Source organism: Argiope bruennichi, chromosome 6 (genome assembly GCF_947563725.1).
Source record: "Argiope bruennichi chromosome 6, qqArgBrue1.1, whole genome shotgun sequence".
In the NCBI taxonomy this organism is placed as follows: domain Eukaryota; kingdom Metazoa; phylum Arthropoda; class Arachnida; order Araneae; family Araneidae; genus Argiope; species Argiope bruennichi.
In genome coordinates, this window is record NC_079156.1 from 47,817,628 (window position 1) to 47,836,280 (window position 18,653).

The following is an 18,653-nucleotide window of genomic DNA, read 5'->3' on the forward strand; positions in this document are numbered from 1 at the left end:
GGACGAAAAAAAAATCCTGTCTTCCAGCGTCGAAAATGTTACGACCGCACTCATTGAAGCCAGAAATCAGTCGGCGCATAATAGTGCGAGTTTGCCAGTTGTTTCATGTGTTCTGGATATGCCGTATTCAACTGTACAAAAAATCGTAAGGCAGATTTTGCTTTTTTATCCATACGAATTCAAGTCTGTGCACCTGTTGCAGGACTTAGGTCCATAAAACTTTTGCACTTCAGTTCCTTGCTTGAATGGTTGACACAAATTGGTCGTGGAACATTCTATGGAGTGATGAGGCCCACTTTTACCTCAATGGGCAAGTTAACGCCCACTAGAGACAACCCTTGCACCTTGTAAAAGTGAAAGTATTGTGTGGTTTTACAGCTACCTTTTTCATTGGACTATATTTCTTTGAAGAGATAACTTCAAATGGAATCTGTTCTGTCACAGGACAACAAACAGTACCATGATATGCTGAGGGATTCTGTAATCCCAACTCTTCTACAGCGTGGATACTTTCGAGGCATCATTTTCATGCAGGATAGTGCACCACTTAATATTGATTATCGTGTAAAGCGATTGTTAATACAGCATTTCACAGAAGCACCTCCTTGCTCGCCAGACATCACCCCTTGCGATTTTTAGTTGTGGGGTTATTTTAAGAACAATATTTCATTAAAGGCCATCATTTCTACCAGATTTGATGGACAACATTTGGCGCCATAGAGACTACTAATAATATTCCGGCTCTCACTCCGGTGATATATAGAAAATATGGTTCTACGATTAGAGCATATTGTTGAAAATGACGGAAGGCATATTGAGCAAAATTATATTTGATGCTTTTATGTGTATTACAATGCCACCTAACAGTGATTTTTTGTATTTTTTTAATTTTTTTTATTTAATAAATGTAAAGCACATCATCTCAATCTGTAGTTCAAATGTTATCTGATTTGGATCAATGGAATGACACATTTTAGAGCCCTCTGAAGAGGGCAACTTATTTCTTGCTAATCCTGTATTTTAACTTTTTTTTACTTGTAATTTCTTTATTCATAATGAATAGAAATAAAATCATTTCAAAAATTATTTTAAATTGTATCTTTTGATTTGGCATTTATGCATTTTTTAAGATATAATTTTTAAATACTTGGTTTAATTGTCACACGTTCCATATATTGTAAGATTATTATCAGTCTTTGTTATAAATAATAATTAAAATTAAGACAAGCGGAGTGTTTAATGAATATAATGAAATCCTTATATAATTTAAAAAAAAAATAATCTTCACCTATGTTGACTGGATGCCAACTCAATCAGCACAATTTCAGAAATTTTTATTGAAAGCCTACTCAACTTGGTAAAATGAACCAAATCTTTATATTGTGATGATCAGCTATGGAAAAAGGTCAGTACTTCAGATAATGATGAAAGATATTAGATGCTGCAATGAACTTTGTTTATTATTCATTTCAACAATGCAGTATATTGTTTTTTTTTAATATTGTAATATTTTCGAAAATTATTAAGGAAAACATTAAAATCCCATTTAATTATTAAAACTTAAAAGAAAATGTTTTGCATATTTCCACTTACCAAAATAAATATTTGCATAATTTGATAATTCTAGAACAAATGGTCTGGCCTGTTAAGTCCCAACATATATGTTTTCTTTTATTAATAGCGACTCATTTTTGGATAATTATTTTTGAACATTTCTTGGAGGGGATAAAAACAGAAGTGTGTAGGGGTGACACTTTTATTTGTCATATTCACATAATTTTCTATTAACAGATCTACAAATGGAATTATATCATATGCTCATTATTTAATGCTATTGTGACAAATTTCATATCTGGCTTTGACATTTAAAATTTTATTAAGGTAGCTTTTTAAAATCACTCTTGATAGATATTTTTGCAGTATTGCTGATAGTGCTAATTCCTGAGCTAATGAGCTGTCACTTGTGACGACTTTTTAGATAATTCTGCGCTCTTGATATTTTATCTTAGGATATAAAATATACTTACAACATAAAATCCATCATTCCCCAATTATGCAGATTTCATTTCTAATAAAGAAAAATAACTGTTAAATTTTTAGATTAAAAAATGACCCTTGTAAAATCTATTAAAAGATATTAAATCTATGGTTAATATTTGAGAAATGATTTATTAATAGTTAAAACGTTTAACCTAATTCTTTATATTTCATGATCTATTGCCATTCTTGTATCAGTTCTTAACCTCTAACATTTTTTTTTTTTTTGCATTCATCTCTCTATTTCTCATTCAATATATTTTGTGACCTTACTGATATTTGTAAACAAAAATATATTTGTAAACGCAGTGAATCTCGGAACGTAAATTCATTTGTCTGCTTCCTTTAAAGCAAGCCCAAATTGTTGAGGAGGGGGGGGGGAAGATAAGCACCTCTATGAAATAATGTAATGAACATGAATTAATTTCTAAAAAAAAATAAAAATTGCTTTGAAAATTAAAATTGTTTGAAAATGTATTAGTCTATCCATTTTATACCCAAGACATTCGAAATTGTTTTTTTTATACACGAGTTTCTGCTATTGTTGAAATACAATTACTAATGTGCATGTATCGGAAAATTCCAAAAATAATTGGCTGCTCTTAATAAAGCAACTTTTTATTCAGTAATAGAAACATGAAATGTGAACCATTGCTACAATTTTTTTTTTCAATGAGAATTCCAGATGATCTTGCTTCAGAGATCATTTGCATCTTGGGCTACAAATGCATCATTGGCATATTGCTTCAGAGAAATAAAGGGAATCAGTTTTTTTTTTTAACCCAGATTAAGAACTAATATACTTCAATCAATCGTGAGAATATTTTCAAAGTTTAAAAAACAAACAAAAACACTTAAATTGGAAAGAAAGCATCGGAAGTGCTAAATGAAAAATCAGTATAAATTATAATTTTTCAGTTTTTATGTAGCAGTTTATTTTGAACTTTTTTTGTCCCAGTTTCAACCAATTTACATGAATCCATTTCGGTATCAACAATGTAATTTTAAGAGTTGTTGGGTGGGAAACCCAACCAAAATATTTTTTTATTGCAAAATATTGGTATCGAGAAGTAAATTTGAGTTTTTTTAAATGTTGATATCGTTTTTGTGCATTTTTTTTGTAATAAAATGAATTTTTGAATAAATCTTGTTTGGCGTAGCATGGCCAAAAATGGCCTTTGCGCCAAAAAAACCAAATGGAGCCAAATCAAAAGAAAAAGAAGGGAGGGGACTTTTGCTTGATGACCAGAACTTAAAAAAAAAAAAATCTTATAAATTCGTATTCTAATTTGGTTTCCGTTTTTTTGGCATAAAAGCCAAACAACACATTGGAAAACCTTACCAATCCAGGTTAAAAAATACGCGTAATCGATGATAGGAAAAATCTGTTACTTTACTACCGTGCAAAAGAGCCCCCCCCCCCCTCCCCCCGTGAGCTAAAATTTCTCTTTTGCCAGTTTAGATAGGCTGAACTTTCTATCTGAAGATTACTTTTTCTTTTTTCAAACTGGCATAAGAGACAAATTTCGTCTGTTCTTACATTATTGAAAGTGTAAAATCTTTGGAAGAAGAACATGATGGTTTAATCAGGCTTAACGATCCGATCCAACAATGCATTTATTCCCTCTCATTTCATAGTTCCTTGTGTGAATTCAGTGATTTCTTTTTAATTTCAGTTTAACCTTCAACAACTTGAGTGAGGTTTAACTTAATTTTCTGCGTATTCATTAGTTCTTTTGTTGAAGACGGGATGAAATTTTGCCCGCTCTGGGTCTTCTATATTTCATTAATCTGTTGATATTGAAGAACAGCATTCTTGCCTTGGATACAATATTTTAAAAATTAATGAATCATTTAGCCTTTTTAGTTGATTCTGCCCTAAGAATTTAACACAAACCTTAATTTTTTTGACGAATGAAATTTTCTTAACTCATTTTTTTAAATTGCTGTTTGCAGAGATGGGAAGACATTTTAAGCCAATAAAATCATCGGTATTGATTTAAAGTGGGAATTATATTTTCTGTCGGAAACTATTATTAATAGGATAGATTAAGTTTCAGAGGACTATTTACTTATAATAAAAAAAATCATATGCTTATGATTTTTTACTTAGAGAAACTATACATTAATTATTTCATGTTTTAAGTAAATGTTTAACATTTAAAGATTTATCTGTGAATACTGTAATAATAAAATTTTGAATTACAGTACACTCCCGAGTGTCCGGCTTAAAGTGGTGAAAGGACTCATTCTTTGCTCTTCAATACCAGAAGACAAAGTTTTTGTACCAAAACTCACTGTTATAATATGTATTTTCTCACTTACTGAGTACTAATTCCTCCATTTATTTCGAACCACGTAGAATGTGAACGCTATCCGATGGATCATAGAAGCAGTTGCTTCTAACGTATCGAGTTAAAATAGAAGGTTCTGTACTGGTAGTGCATATATGTTTATATACTGCACTGCACGTTTCAAGAATTTATTAGAGAAAAAGTAAATTAAAAGATATAAACTGTTTTTATTCCAACATGAATTCTGTACACTTCACTGTGGCATGCGTAAAAATACATTAAGCATAGCCCAAGAACTATTTACGAATTCTGTACGTTATGTGATCCCTGCTTATTCTGAGCATAAAATTATGGATCATGGTCAAGGCTGTAAACACTATGAACTCACAGATTTTTATTCTCTAGAATTTCCACATATGAGAGATGGATGCTTAATATTGTATAAGTAATAATTGCTTAGCACTGGAGAACAATAGTTGCAATATATCGATTGTTGGCGTAAATATAGACTGTTATCTTTGGTGATTAGTAACTGACTTGTGGTTAAAAAAGTACCAGAAAATCGACAACATACACTCCCGAGTATCCGGCCTAATACGGCGAAAAGATAGGCCGGAGTTCTATGACCTCACTTCTTGAAAAACCAATACCAGAAACCAAAGTGCTTATACGATAACTCACTGTTATAATACATATTTTCTCACTTCTAATTGAGTAGTGAGCCCTCCATTTCTCAAGCCACGTTGAATGCGAACGCGGTCGCGACCCGGGGAATCATAGAAGCAGTTGGCAGTAACGTATCGAGTTTAAAATAGAAGGTTCTGTACTGGTAGTGCATATATGTTTATATACTGCACTGCACGTTTCAAGAATTTATTAGAGAAAAAGTAAATTAAAAGATATAAACTGTTTTTATTCCAACATGAATTCTGTACACTTCACTGTGGCATGCTTAAAAATACATTAAGCATAGCCCAAGAACTATTTACGAATTCTGTACGTTATGTGATCCCTGCTTATTCTGAGCATAAAATTATGGATCATGGTCAAGGCTGTAAACACTATGAACTCACAGATTTTTATTCTCTAGAATTTCCACATATGAGAGATGGATGCTTAATATTGTATAAGTAATAATTGCTTAGCACTGGAGAACAATAGTTGCAATATATCGATTGTTGGCGTAAATATAGACTGTTATCTTTGGTGAATAGTAACTGACTTGTGGTTAAAAAAGTACCAGAAAATCGACAACATACACTCCCGAGTATCCGGCCTAATACGGCGAAAAGATAGGCCGGAGTTCTATGACCTCACTTCTTGAAAAACCAATACCAGAAACCAAAGTGCTTATACGATAACTCACTGTTATAATACATATTTTCTCACTTCTAATTGAGTAGTAAGCCCTCCATTTCTCAAGCCACGTTGAATGCGAACGCGGTCGCGACCCGGGGAATCATAGAAGCAGTTGGCAGTAACGTATCGAGTTTAAAATAGAAGGTTCTGTACTGGTAGTGCATATATGTTTATATACTGCACTGCACGTTTCAAGAATTTATTAGAGAAAAAGTAAATTAAAAGATATAAACTGTTTTTATTCCAACATGAATTCTGTACACTTCACTGTGGCATGCTTAAAAATACATTAAGCATAGCCCAAGAACTATTTACGAATTCTGTACGTTATGTGATCCCTGCTTATTCTGAGCATAAAATTATGGATCATGGTCAAGGCTGTAAACACTATGAACTCACAGATTTTTATTCTCTAGAATTTCCACATATGAGAGATGGATGCTTAATATTGTATAAGTAATAATTGCTTAGCACTGGAGAACAATAGTTGCAATATATCGATTGTTGGCGTAAATATAGACTGTTATCTTTGGTGAATAGTAACTGACTTGTGGTTAAAAAAGTACCAGAAAATCGACAACATACACTCCCGAGTATCCGGCCTAATACGGCGAAAAGATAGGCCGGAGTTCTATGACCTCACTTCTTGAAAAACCAATACCAGAAACCAAAGTGCTTATACGATAACTCACTGTTATAATACATATTTTCTCACTTCTAATTGAGTAGTAAGCCCTCCATTTCTCAAGCCACGTTGAATGCGAACGCGGTCGCGACCCGGGGAATCATAGAAGCAGTTGGCAGTAACGTATCGAGTTTAAAATAGAAGGTTCTGTACTGGTAGTGCATATATGTTTATATACTGCACTGCACGTTTCAAGAATTTATTAGAGAAAAAGTAAATTAAAAGATATAAACTGTTTTTATTCCAACATGAATTCTGTGCACTTCACTGTGGCATGCTTAAAAATACATTAAGCATAGCCCAAGAACTATTTACGAATTCTGTACGTTATGTGATCCCTGCTTATTCTGAGCATAAAATTATGGATCATGGTCAAGGCTGTAAACACTATGAACTCACAGATTTTTATTCTCTAGAATTTCCACATATGAGAGATGGATGCTTAATATTGTATAAGTAATAATTGCTTAGCACTGGAGAACAATAGTTGCAATATATCGATTGTTGGCGTAAATATAGACTGTTATCTTTGGTGATTAGTAACTGACTTGTGGTTAAAAAAGTACCAGAAAATCGACAACATACACTCCCGAGTATCCGGCCTAATACGGCGAAAAGATAGGCTGGAGTTCTATGACCTCACTTCTTGAAAAACCAATACCAGAAACCAAAGTGCTTATACGATAACTCACTGTTATAATACATATTTTCTCACTTCTAATTGAGTAGTAAGCCCTCCATTTCTCAAGCCACGTTGAATGCGAACGCGGTCGCGACCCGGGGAATCATAGAAGCAGTTGGCAGTAACGTATCGAGTTTAAAATAGAAGGTTCTGTACTGGTAGTGCATATATGTTTATATACTGCACTGCACGTTTCGAGAATATATTAGAGAAAAAGTAAGTTAAAGGATATAAACTGCTCACATTTTAGCATAAATTCCGTAATCTTCACTGTGGTATGCTTAAAAAAAATATGAAGCATACCTTACGAACGATTTGCGAATACAATACGTACTGTGCAGTTATAATCAGGAATAGCGGCAACAATTGAGGTCCCTTACACACTGATGAAACAATGAACAACAAGCAGAACGCCGCTCTTTTCCTGTCACAACTTGTATTTTGCACATGACACGTAGCAGATGCCCGCTTCCAATGTCTTGGAAATTTTGACAATGCAATGCCTTGCCTTCCTCAATTAATTGTGATAAAGAAAACCAGGCCGGATAGTCGCGAACCGGATATTCGGGAGTGTACTGTACTAAAATTTTAAGAAAATGAAAGCTAGCATAGAACTGCGTGAAGGTAATTTTTATAGTGATAAAACAATATTTTGAATAAATATTTTTTTTTACTTGTTCATATACGAATTAAATAGAGCGAACAGTCTTCAAATAAATTTATTACTAGATTTCAGTGAATCCTCATATTTCAATAGGCAACTCAGAAATCGGAAAAAAAAAAAGTTAATTACATGCATTTATCTACGAACATGCTTATAAATTGTTATAAATTTGTTATACGTTTTTTTTTACATCAAAATTATCAACAAAATTCTATACAATTTTATTGAGAGGTTAATATGTTAACGACAAATTGATTGAAAAAAAGAGGCAATGGGGAAAATTTCGAAATAGTAGTTAATTAACTTGGTTAATCAAACTTGGCTGTTTGGAACAAACTTGTCCCCTCGAGTCTTTTCATCATCACTAAATTTGTGAAGATGCGAATATAAATAAAGTTTTGTTTAGAACCTACAACCATTTCCATTTCTCATAATTTTAGAATTTTATTCCTTCATTTCAAAAGTGTTCAAAAAAGTTATTAACTATCACAGTATACGTCGTAACAAGCTGCTTTTTATATTTTGACTTGTGATACGAATCTGTTGAGTTATAAAATGGCCAGTAGGCAGCGCATGCGTAGAAATCTGAAAAATGCTGTTCGTTCAATGGCAAGTAATTGTCCCCACGGGACAACAACATGCCACCGTATTGTATTTTTTTCTTACTGCGCATGCGTTTGTAGAATTTGGCGGGGTTTTTTTTTTTGACGTGAAAAAAATGATTACTTAGATCAATTCCGACTTTTTGTGCCCTTTGTTCATTCTGATGCGAGGTTGTTTTTCTTTTTATATGCCATTTCTTTTTTATAGTTTTCCAAATCTAGGCATGTTGACCTTTTTTTATATTTTGCTCTGTTTCTTTGCGTAAATATTCATTGTTTTAATGCAATACGCAGTTGAAAAGAAAAATTCAGGGACTCCAAAACGGCGATTTATAATCAAGCATGGTATGCTTAAATCTATCTTATGAAATTGTGCCAAACATAAATCAGTCCCTTTCTACGCATGCGCTGTCTACTGGCCGAATGTAAACCCGGCATAACAATAATAAATAATGCTAACATCTTTTATATATCTATCAATCTATTAACTGATCATTCTGTTTAAAACGAAATCTAACTACTTGAAACCACGCCGAGAATCTACCATCGCATATTTTAAACTTAAAAATTTTATATAATTAGTTTTCATTATTTTGGAACTCTTCAAATCAATATTACCGCGCTCTTCATTCCCATCTTTTACATTTTTCTATCACTTTTGAATGCTTTTTATTAATTCCTTCAGAGTAAGCGTAAATACTAATTAATATAAGCGGTTTCTCATAATTTACATCTCTCCCGTTTTACGCAACTATTCTCCCAGTTCATTGAAAGGCATGAAAGGGGGATAGTACTGCATAATGAAATCTTAATGAAGTCATATTGAAATCGTGTCTCAAATTTCAAATCACTTCTAATCAGCTGAACTAAGGAACTGAATAAAAGCAGGAATCTCCTTTAAATGTAAATGCATTTGATGAAACATTAACATTATCTTGGAATTGTTCCGAGGTTCAAGTCATACTGGCTTAGATGAAATGCTTTAGATTCAAGCCAGTCAATTGTATGGATTGATTCATCGTTAAATTATCAATATAAATAGCGGTAGTGATCTCCAAAGGTGTGTCCCGAAAACGTCTTAGTCAGTAGTTATGAAATATTAACCTGTGATGTGGATTTAGCATTTTTACTAAACCTATCGTATCATCCTTGGCGGGTTATTTGGCCCTTGAAGGCGTTAATAGTATCTGCAAATGGAATTTGTGTTTTAAACACGTTTTTCACAACAGATTGAAACAAAAATTTGACTCAATACTGTTACAAAATTTTTTCTTCTACTACAATAAATACCGCCAATAAATCGTAATGACTCAGCGCATTTAATCTATAGTTCAGCAGTTTGTTTGCTGCCTCATCCTCTAATTTCTCTTATTTGTCGGCGACTCCGACTCCTCTCACACACACACAACTTTTGAAGATCCACACAACTTCTTCTGACGATACACACGACTTCAGCTTCAGATTGCCAATCTTTTATAGTTCCGGGAGGCGGGGCTAGAATCTTCAGACCAATCAGGGCGTACCTGGCTGTATCTCGGGTCTTAGTGGATGGATCGTGAAAGTTCTCGAACTTTCCAGTAGTATCCATTTAGTCGCCAAACTCGCCAAATTCACCGCCAAGTCGCCAAATGGTCGCCAAGCTCTCAGGTCATTGACGTGGCAGCCGCTCAGCTCCGATCTTACAACGGTCTTTCTTACGGTGATACTAGCCGTGATGGGAAGCAAATTACAAGTTTGTAACAATACTCTACTTGGAGACACAAAATTCCCATACAATATTTCATATATTTAAGTCATTCTGTTTTTGAGTTATCGCTTTTACATGTTTCTAATAGAACTGACCGACAGACGATCAACCAACTCCATGTTAAATTCGGCTCAAAATTTGATAGATATATAGACTATAGATGTTAATTCTATATACTGAATTTTATCTATCTAGCTCTCTTCATTTTGTAATTATCGTGTTGACTTACATTCGAACCGCCTGACAGATTTGGAATTAAATACAATAATTCAAAAACGCTTTAAGTTAGGTGGATGAAATTTTGCATGAACTCCTTTTACCAAATTTTTGTATGTCTATCAAGTTTTGATCGAAATCTATTTAGAGATTGACTGTTCACGTGCATTTCAACGAAACATTAAGATCTGCATAAGTAATATTTGATTCACAGATTTAATATCTATAAGGTATGAAATTTCGAATCAAATTTGCCAAAGGGTTTAAGTCTGTTAGTCTATACTTTCTTATGCATATAAACACAAAAATTAAAAAAAATGCAATGTTTTAAATAAATGAAATTTGGTATGCGATCTTGCGTCCGCAATTGTTATCTAATTTTAGTTTTAAATGATCGGAAAAACGGCGTCCAGAACGCACATTCAGTATTTTGCTGTTTGTGTGTCAACAATTTATCGACCAAGATCTTATACTAGATTCTAAAAAAAATTAGTTTCACGACAAAGATTAATATTTGTTACTATTGTTTGTCAGTGGCATGCAGTTGATATACAAGTAGCGGTATGTATATTTTATAGGCAAGATTTCATTTTTTTAATATTTATATAAAAAGAATTTTTTTGTATGTTTTATTTACAGGATTTCTTTTTGTATGTTCTTTAAATGATATTTCTTTTTATATATTTTATAAACGAGGGGAATAAAAGTTATTAATTCCAATTTTTGGGTTAAAATATAATGCAATTAAATTTTAACTTTTTTATTATAATGTATATAAAGCTCAGGTGTCGTCCTCGTCATCTGACCGTGGTTCAAAATTACAAGATCCTTCCTAAAATAGCCTTAGTGTTGCTTTAAAATGTGACCTTAATAAAACTAAACTAAAATCTATTAGCATGGAAAAATTGAATATTTAATATTTTAACTTGCACATCGGGCTAGAGTCAATACACAATTGATACTCAATTTCTTGAATCTATAGATATTTTAGATATTGGTTCTTATAATAAGGGAGTGGAAGGAAATGGTGGATATTTGTCCTCTATGACCTTTCTTTTTTATTCTAAAGAGTGACAAATTACGTGGAACTACAGAATGAATTTCCGCTTTCGATAAGAATCAATTAATTTAGTTTCACAATTATTACTCTCTCGAGAAGTATAGAAAAAGTAAGTGAAATGGATCAGCCAATTTTATAGGTACAAAAACGCAATGTTTCTGTATTAAAAGCAGTTTGAAAAATGTATTGTGACAAAATAAAACGCATTTACTTGTACGACGCAATGTTGCAAAGACGTCTAAGAAATATCTTCTTTATAAAACAGTTAAGAAAGTCGTTTTTGCGTTTAATTTTCTTATTTTTCCGACTCATGGGAGAAATGAAGTGCTCCTCTTTATGGCAAAGCGAATAAAGTTTCGTAAAAACTGGTCTGGGAGCGGAAATTGCGCCATCTTTCTTTTATATTCTCTGAAAGACGAGTGTGTACCATGTAGCTTTTTTAATGAGCTGTATAATTTCTATACAAAGATATCTGTAACGTATAATATCCTGTCATTTTTAATTTTATTTGTTGTATATTTACCGCGACGAAAATATTAAATTCATCTATCGGAGATCTCTTCTGGAATTTTATATGAATTCGAGGAAATAAGTTATGATTGAGGAAATAAAACTATAAATGGGATTTCTAATACTGAAAATGAATAAATTATGCAATGAATTTTCAACAGTTTTCAGCGACAGTAACAATAAGACAAAGATGAAACAGAAATGCATTACTAATTACTATGCGGAAACACATTATGTAAGCGCAATTGACTCAATACAAGCAATTCCATCTAAATATGGAACACTTTCATAATTAAATATTGCGCGCAACATAATAATAATAATAATTAAACATGTAAAAGTAATAATTAAACGTAATATCTGCGCTTGCATCTGTCGTCTGATATTTTATTCTCTGTTTGCATTTTGTGCAGTCATTTTGTGTAGAAGAAATTCTTTAATGTTTGGGTTTTGGATGAGAGCGAAAGACCTTATACGGAAACATTATATATTTTTTCGCTTTATTTAGTGATAATAAATTTCTCGATTCATTTTAATAATAATTAACTTTCTCGCATATTCTCTAATAAACTTGTGATGCTAGAGATCGCCTTTTAAAGGCATTGCCGTACAATAGTAATGAAATATTAACTTTTGCCGTGCATTTCGCATTTTGACCGAATCTGTCGTGCTATCTTTGGTGGTGCGTTTATAATATCCAAAAATCGTGTTTTAGCCCCCCTTTTTTTTCCATCCAATTGAAAAAAAAATTGACACAAAATTGCTCTTGTAGTCACAAAATCCCAAACCAGATTTGATACATTTAAATCACTGCGTATTTGAATGATCGCGTTTACATATTTCTGAAAGCACAGACCGACAGACAGTCAACCCATAGTTGAATTTGGCTCAAAATTGGACAGGTACTTACATTATAAATGTTAAATGCGTATGTTGAAGTGTATCCATTTAGTTTTCGTTTTGTAGCTCTCATGCTAATTTATATTCAATCAGCCGGACAGACAGACTTCCTCTAAATATATTTTGTTCAAAATTTGATAGAAATCTACAAATTTGGGGTAAAGACTGTATACCAAATTTCATTTGTTTAGCTCAAAGCGTTTTTGTGTTATTTTTGTCACAGACGGCTATTTTCCAAAAATGTGTCTTTTGAACTCGGAGAGGATTCGTCAAAATCTCGAGTTCGAATTTTTTGACGATTACTATAATTTCTCTATACTACGTATATAAGAAAATGAAAAAAAAAAGTTCCTAGTGAAATATAATATATATCAAACAAAGTACTTCATTAGCCCTTCTCTAAAATGCTTATAATGAGAACTCTACTGCATGTCCAATTTAAAGTCTTTATTTGATATTACCGCATTGAAAAGAGGCAGTCGACTCTCCATGGCCGAATGGTCATAGCACTGATCTCTTAATCAAGAAATCGTAGGTTCGAATCCCTTTAGAGACAATGCGATTCACCGTCTGTGTAAATATTTAATTCCTTGTTTTTATGTTTCCCTTTACTTCATGTTCCAGAAGATTCTGGACCTTTCTTTAGTTTACCAGACAAGTGTTCTGGACTTTTCTTACTGTCTCCAGAAAAGTATTCTGGAACTTTCCCTGCTAGTATAAAAGCAGAAGATCTGTCAGTCACTGTGTTCTCAGTTCTGAGTTGAGTTAATAAATTGGTTTAGCTCTACTTCTTGTGTGTGTCAATTGAATTCCACACTAAAGAACCTGCGTGACAATATTTCAATGATAAATTGATAAATTATTCACTTACATTTACTTACGATAGTCCGGTATTTCTTCTAACATCAGAATTTTACTATCAGCTTATGAACAGCATCATGAGATAATGGTGTACTGAAAATAGTGTGGGAAGAAGAATTAGACAAGCCATCAGAGAGATAATTAAGGCGAGGCTTAATTTGCGATCATTCGGGGCTCTCTCTTTTCCTTTGTTTAAGGAGACTGTCTTTAGAGAACTAAGACTGTTATCTCGACTCGTTCTCCCTTAAGATTTCGAAATGCCATGTTTCACCGTCTCGGACTGAGTCGAAAGGAGCCTTTGTTAAAGATATATGAGGCGTTTCATTCGTGTGTTAGATAATATAGCGTCGATTACGGAGTTCTCTTTGTTACAAAGTTACAACTTTGATACAAAGTATTCGCAGTTGCATATATTATCTTGGATCTTTCTGTTCTTTTCTATTAAATTAACTTTTTGGAATTACAATAAAGGCATAATTTGTAACAAATAGGGAGTGAATTTCTCTGAATAAATAACTGGAATTAGGCTTAGATGCGTTTTTTTTTTTAACGATATATTCGGAAAATTGTTATTTTTCCGCAATTATTAAATCACTATTTTCTAAGCTAACACCGTTTTCCATCTTGTAGTGCAGGGACTCGATGTCCTGGTGATAAGGTCTCGGCTTGTGAGCCTTAGGGTTTCAGGTCCGAGTCCTGATTCCACCGAAGAACCGTCGTGTAAGGGGGCCTGTTGCACGTTAAATCCGTCATGCCGAATGTCCACCCGCTGGTGTGATGTGGTGTGGAGAGGGGGGTGCCAGCTCAGGTGTCGTCCTCGTCATCTGACCGCGGTTCAAATTTACGAGGTCCGTCCCAAAAATAGCCCTAGTGTTGCTTTACAACAGGACGTTAATATAACTAAACTAAACCATCTTGTAGTGCTCGAAGTATTCAAAGAGAAAATATTGTATACGACCCTGAGATTTTGACGAATCAACACACTCCAGACCTCCATGATTTCGAAAAAGGCATTTTTGGAATTCTCTTTGTGAACAATGCAACTCAAAGCTGCTTTAAGCTAGATGGATGACATTTGGTATATAATTTTTACAACAAACATGTAACTTTCTATTAAATTTTGAGTAAAATTTATCTAGAGAAAGCGAATCTGTCTTGAATATAGGTTAACAAGATAACTATAAAATGTAAAGAGCTAGATGGATAAAATTTTGAGTACATGTTTAACGTCTAAAGCATAGAAATGAATCAAATTTAAAACCAAAACCTTCAAGTAGTGAACCATTTGTTTGTCTGTACTTCCATATGCATGCAAATGGATTGACGTAAGTATATAAAATTTGATAAGTGATCTTGTGACTACGGATCACTTATCAAAATTTATTTCAGTTTTATGTATAGTTTTAGTTTTTAGTCTAGTTTGATGTAAAAATTTCATTTCCGATCGACCGAAAAAATACTTTTCGAAATACCTTTTCAATTTTCTGTTTCTTATGTATTAAATGCTTGTCAGCGATTAATCCCTACGATCGCTTGCTAGATTCAATAAAAACGCCAGATTCATGTCAAAGTAGGCTGAAAAATTTTCGCTATTATCATGCAATTAATAACCGCCTTTCTTTACTATACTATGAAACACACGTTGGAAATATAAATCTGAGCTCCCGAGATCTGCACTGTTCTGCTCAAGGACCGTGATTATAGCGATGGTGGGTGGAAATAACATCTTTATTTGAGAGTATTCGTTGAAAATTATTAAAAGTATTAATTAAAATTCTTATTCAAATTTCTAAGAAGTACTCATTCCCGTTTTTCAATATATTGGGAAACCTAGCTCAGTAGTTCCAAAAGGTCTGACCTATAAAGCGACAACACACACGCACGCACGCACATAAAAAAAGTTAGCGTTCTGTGGCTTTTAAAAATCGTTCGGATCTATACGTAATTTTTCGTTTCCATGAAATCCATCTTTTCTATCAAAAATAAATTTGCAGAGTGTAGTAAGAGTTTCTATATTATAACATTTCAAAAATAATTTTATCCCAAGCCATATAATCCGGGTATATTAACTAATTGAAAATAGACTATAATAATTCAAATAAACATTTCTTTTATGCCATTAAGAATTGCAATATGATTTGCTAATACAATAAAATAAAAATATCTATTATGTGGCTTATCAAATTTCTCAGAATTGGAAATATGAAACTGAATAAAAAAAGCCTCGGAACTATTTTCTAGAACTGCCCCCTCAAACTTTTTTCTTTCTTCTTTTTTTTCCCTTCCTGCATCTGGTCGATAGTCCGATTCAAAACTCAGGTTTAGACTTCTTCTAGATATGCTAGATCAAATATTATGAGAAGAAATATTTGTTTTCCATGATTTTCCCCGTTTGGAAAATTTATTGACAGAATGATTTTCGATATATATTTCTTGAACATTTTGATATCCGTGTTATGCCTGTAGTTTTATACCGTAGCCATATAAAATGGCTTCTGGATACCCTGAAGGTTGGAAAGATATCCATTTATTCAAAAATGGAATCCCCCCCCCCCGCTACATTGTAAAGTGAAAGGAATAGCAGTAGGCTAAGGAAAGAAGTAAATTTCTTTTCAATTTTTGCTTTCTTGTATACGTAGTATAAAAATTGTCAAAAAAAAAATGAATTTGAGATTTAAACGAATTTTTACATTTTAGACCCCTTTGAGTTTTATAAACATATTTTTACAAAATGTCCTTCCGCCTCTTTGTCTGTGGCAAAGATAACTCAAAGACGCTTTGAGCTAGACAAATGAAATTCGGCAAATACACCACTTTTGCAGATTTCTTTCAAACTTTGTGTAAAATCCGATTAGAGGAAGTCCATCTGTCCGTCTGTTCGAATATAAGTCAACACGATAATTACAAAATGAAAAGAGCTAGATAGATACAATTTGGTACACAGATTTAACATCTATAGTCTAGAAATATAAAATTTTGAGCCAAATCCAACAAAGGATTGAATGTCTGTCGGTCTGTACTTTCAGAAACATGTAAACGCGATAACTCTAAAATGCAATGTCTTAAACATATCAAATTTTTTTATATATATTTTTGACGAGATTTTGTGACTATAAGTGCAGTTTTGTGTCAAATCTTTGTTTCAATTGATAGAAGAAAAACGCGTCTAAAACACAAATTTGATTTTCGGATACTATTAACTGCAAGCAAGGAAATAATCGCCAAAAAACACGCCAAGGATGACACGAAAGATTCAATCAAAAACGCTTAATTTACGCCAAAAGTGAATATTTCGTAACTATTGTGCACCAGTGCCATGTAAGGCGTCACAGGGATGACACTTTTATGAGAAAGTATGCGAGAAAGTTTAGAGGAGGTAAGATGGTAAAAGAAACGTGGAGATATATGAAATAGAATAGTCTACGGATTACAACAGTTTGCCATTTTATTCTTCATATATGAGAAATGAGTAAAATAGTTGAAATACAAACCTTATTTTCGAAAATGCATTTTTTACACGAATTTTTATTTGAAGAAATTAAAATCATTGATTATAAAACTCGCACAATTTACTTAATTATGTGCTAAAATTATTGCAAAACGTTAGTAAAGGTTTGAATCATATATTCTTAGTGATTTAAGAATAATATTGTTACGAATCTGTGATGCTGCTTCCAAGCATAGTTGGTTCCATCATCAGAAAGACTGTTTTACAGTCATCTGGATTGGACGGAGTCCGTGTGTCGCGTCGGAGGTCCCAGAACTTGGCGACCATTTGGCGACTTTGGCGCCAAAATAGATTATACCCGAAACATCGAGAATTCTCCCGATCCGTCCATTGGGAACCGAGATACGCCTCGAAAGTTCCTGATTGGTTGAGAGGCTTCTAGCCCCGCCTCCTGAGACCTATAAAAGGAGGCAGTCTGCAGCTGCCGAGTTGTAATCGGAATCGACGGAGAGGAGCGAGTCTTCCAGAGATTAGCAGAGCAGCGACGGAGTCAAGCTAGTGCTGAACTAAGCTGTGCGCTACTGTCTGCAGTAGAGTCTTGTTGTGTGCTGCTGAGTGCACGTCTCGGCTGAAGATAATTGTCTTCTCTATGCTGTATATAGTTGTCGTCTTTGTGCTGTCCTGTGTATCGTAGTGTTAATAAACGTGTTGTGTGTTCGTCTACTGAAATTACTGATCATTGTGTTGTGTTATCTTCATACCATACACAATCACTAAATGCACACAAGTAAACGAACCCGGCGGATTGATAGTGATAGATTGAAATCCGTAACAATATATTTATATAATAGCTATATTAGTTATGTTAGCTAAAACATTGATCGTGTTTAATTTCAATTAAATCTCTTGTACACAGCCTGATGTTTATGTATAAGAGATCAAAACCAAATATTTTTATGCTTCACATTGTGATGAATAATTTAATCCTGTTATTTAAATTGTCTTCCATTTATTTTGTTTATTGCATGCTTGGATATTTCTAATGGAATAAAGTCCCAGATACCCCAGAGCAATTAAAAATATAATTGTGCGAATTCTTCTCCTCCTAATGGCATCGTTTTCTTTATCACTAATGTAATTTCACTTTATTTCAATTAAAGATGGAAATCCCACTATTAAATATTTAGCGAAACAATGAAAACGATTTTGAATTTCATTGCAACAATAAAATATACTATTTAAAATTATGTAAAAATATCTTTTAAACATCGGGGGTGGTCTTACCTAAACTTTCTTTCATTCTCTAATAAATGTATTATTCCCTGCGTCTGTATACAATTATTGACCTTAAGGGTAAAGCCGTGAATGTTTTGGTGAATAATAGTTACTAAATATGGATCTTTGGCGAGAATTTTTCCATTGCTGTTTTCAATTGATTAAAATCAAATTTGACATGGTACAATGGTAATCATAAAATCACATGCCAAATTTCATATATTTAAGTCATTGTGTTTACATGCTTGTGAAAGTACATACCGACAGAAAGTCAATCCCTTGGTGGATATTCGTACAGCCGAGCAGACAGACT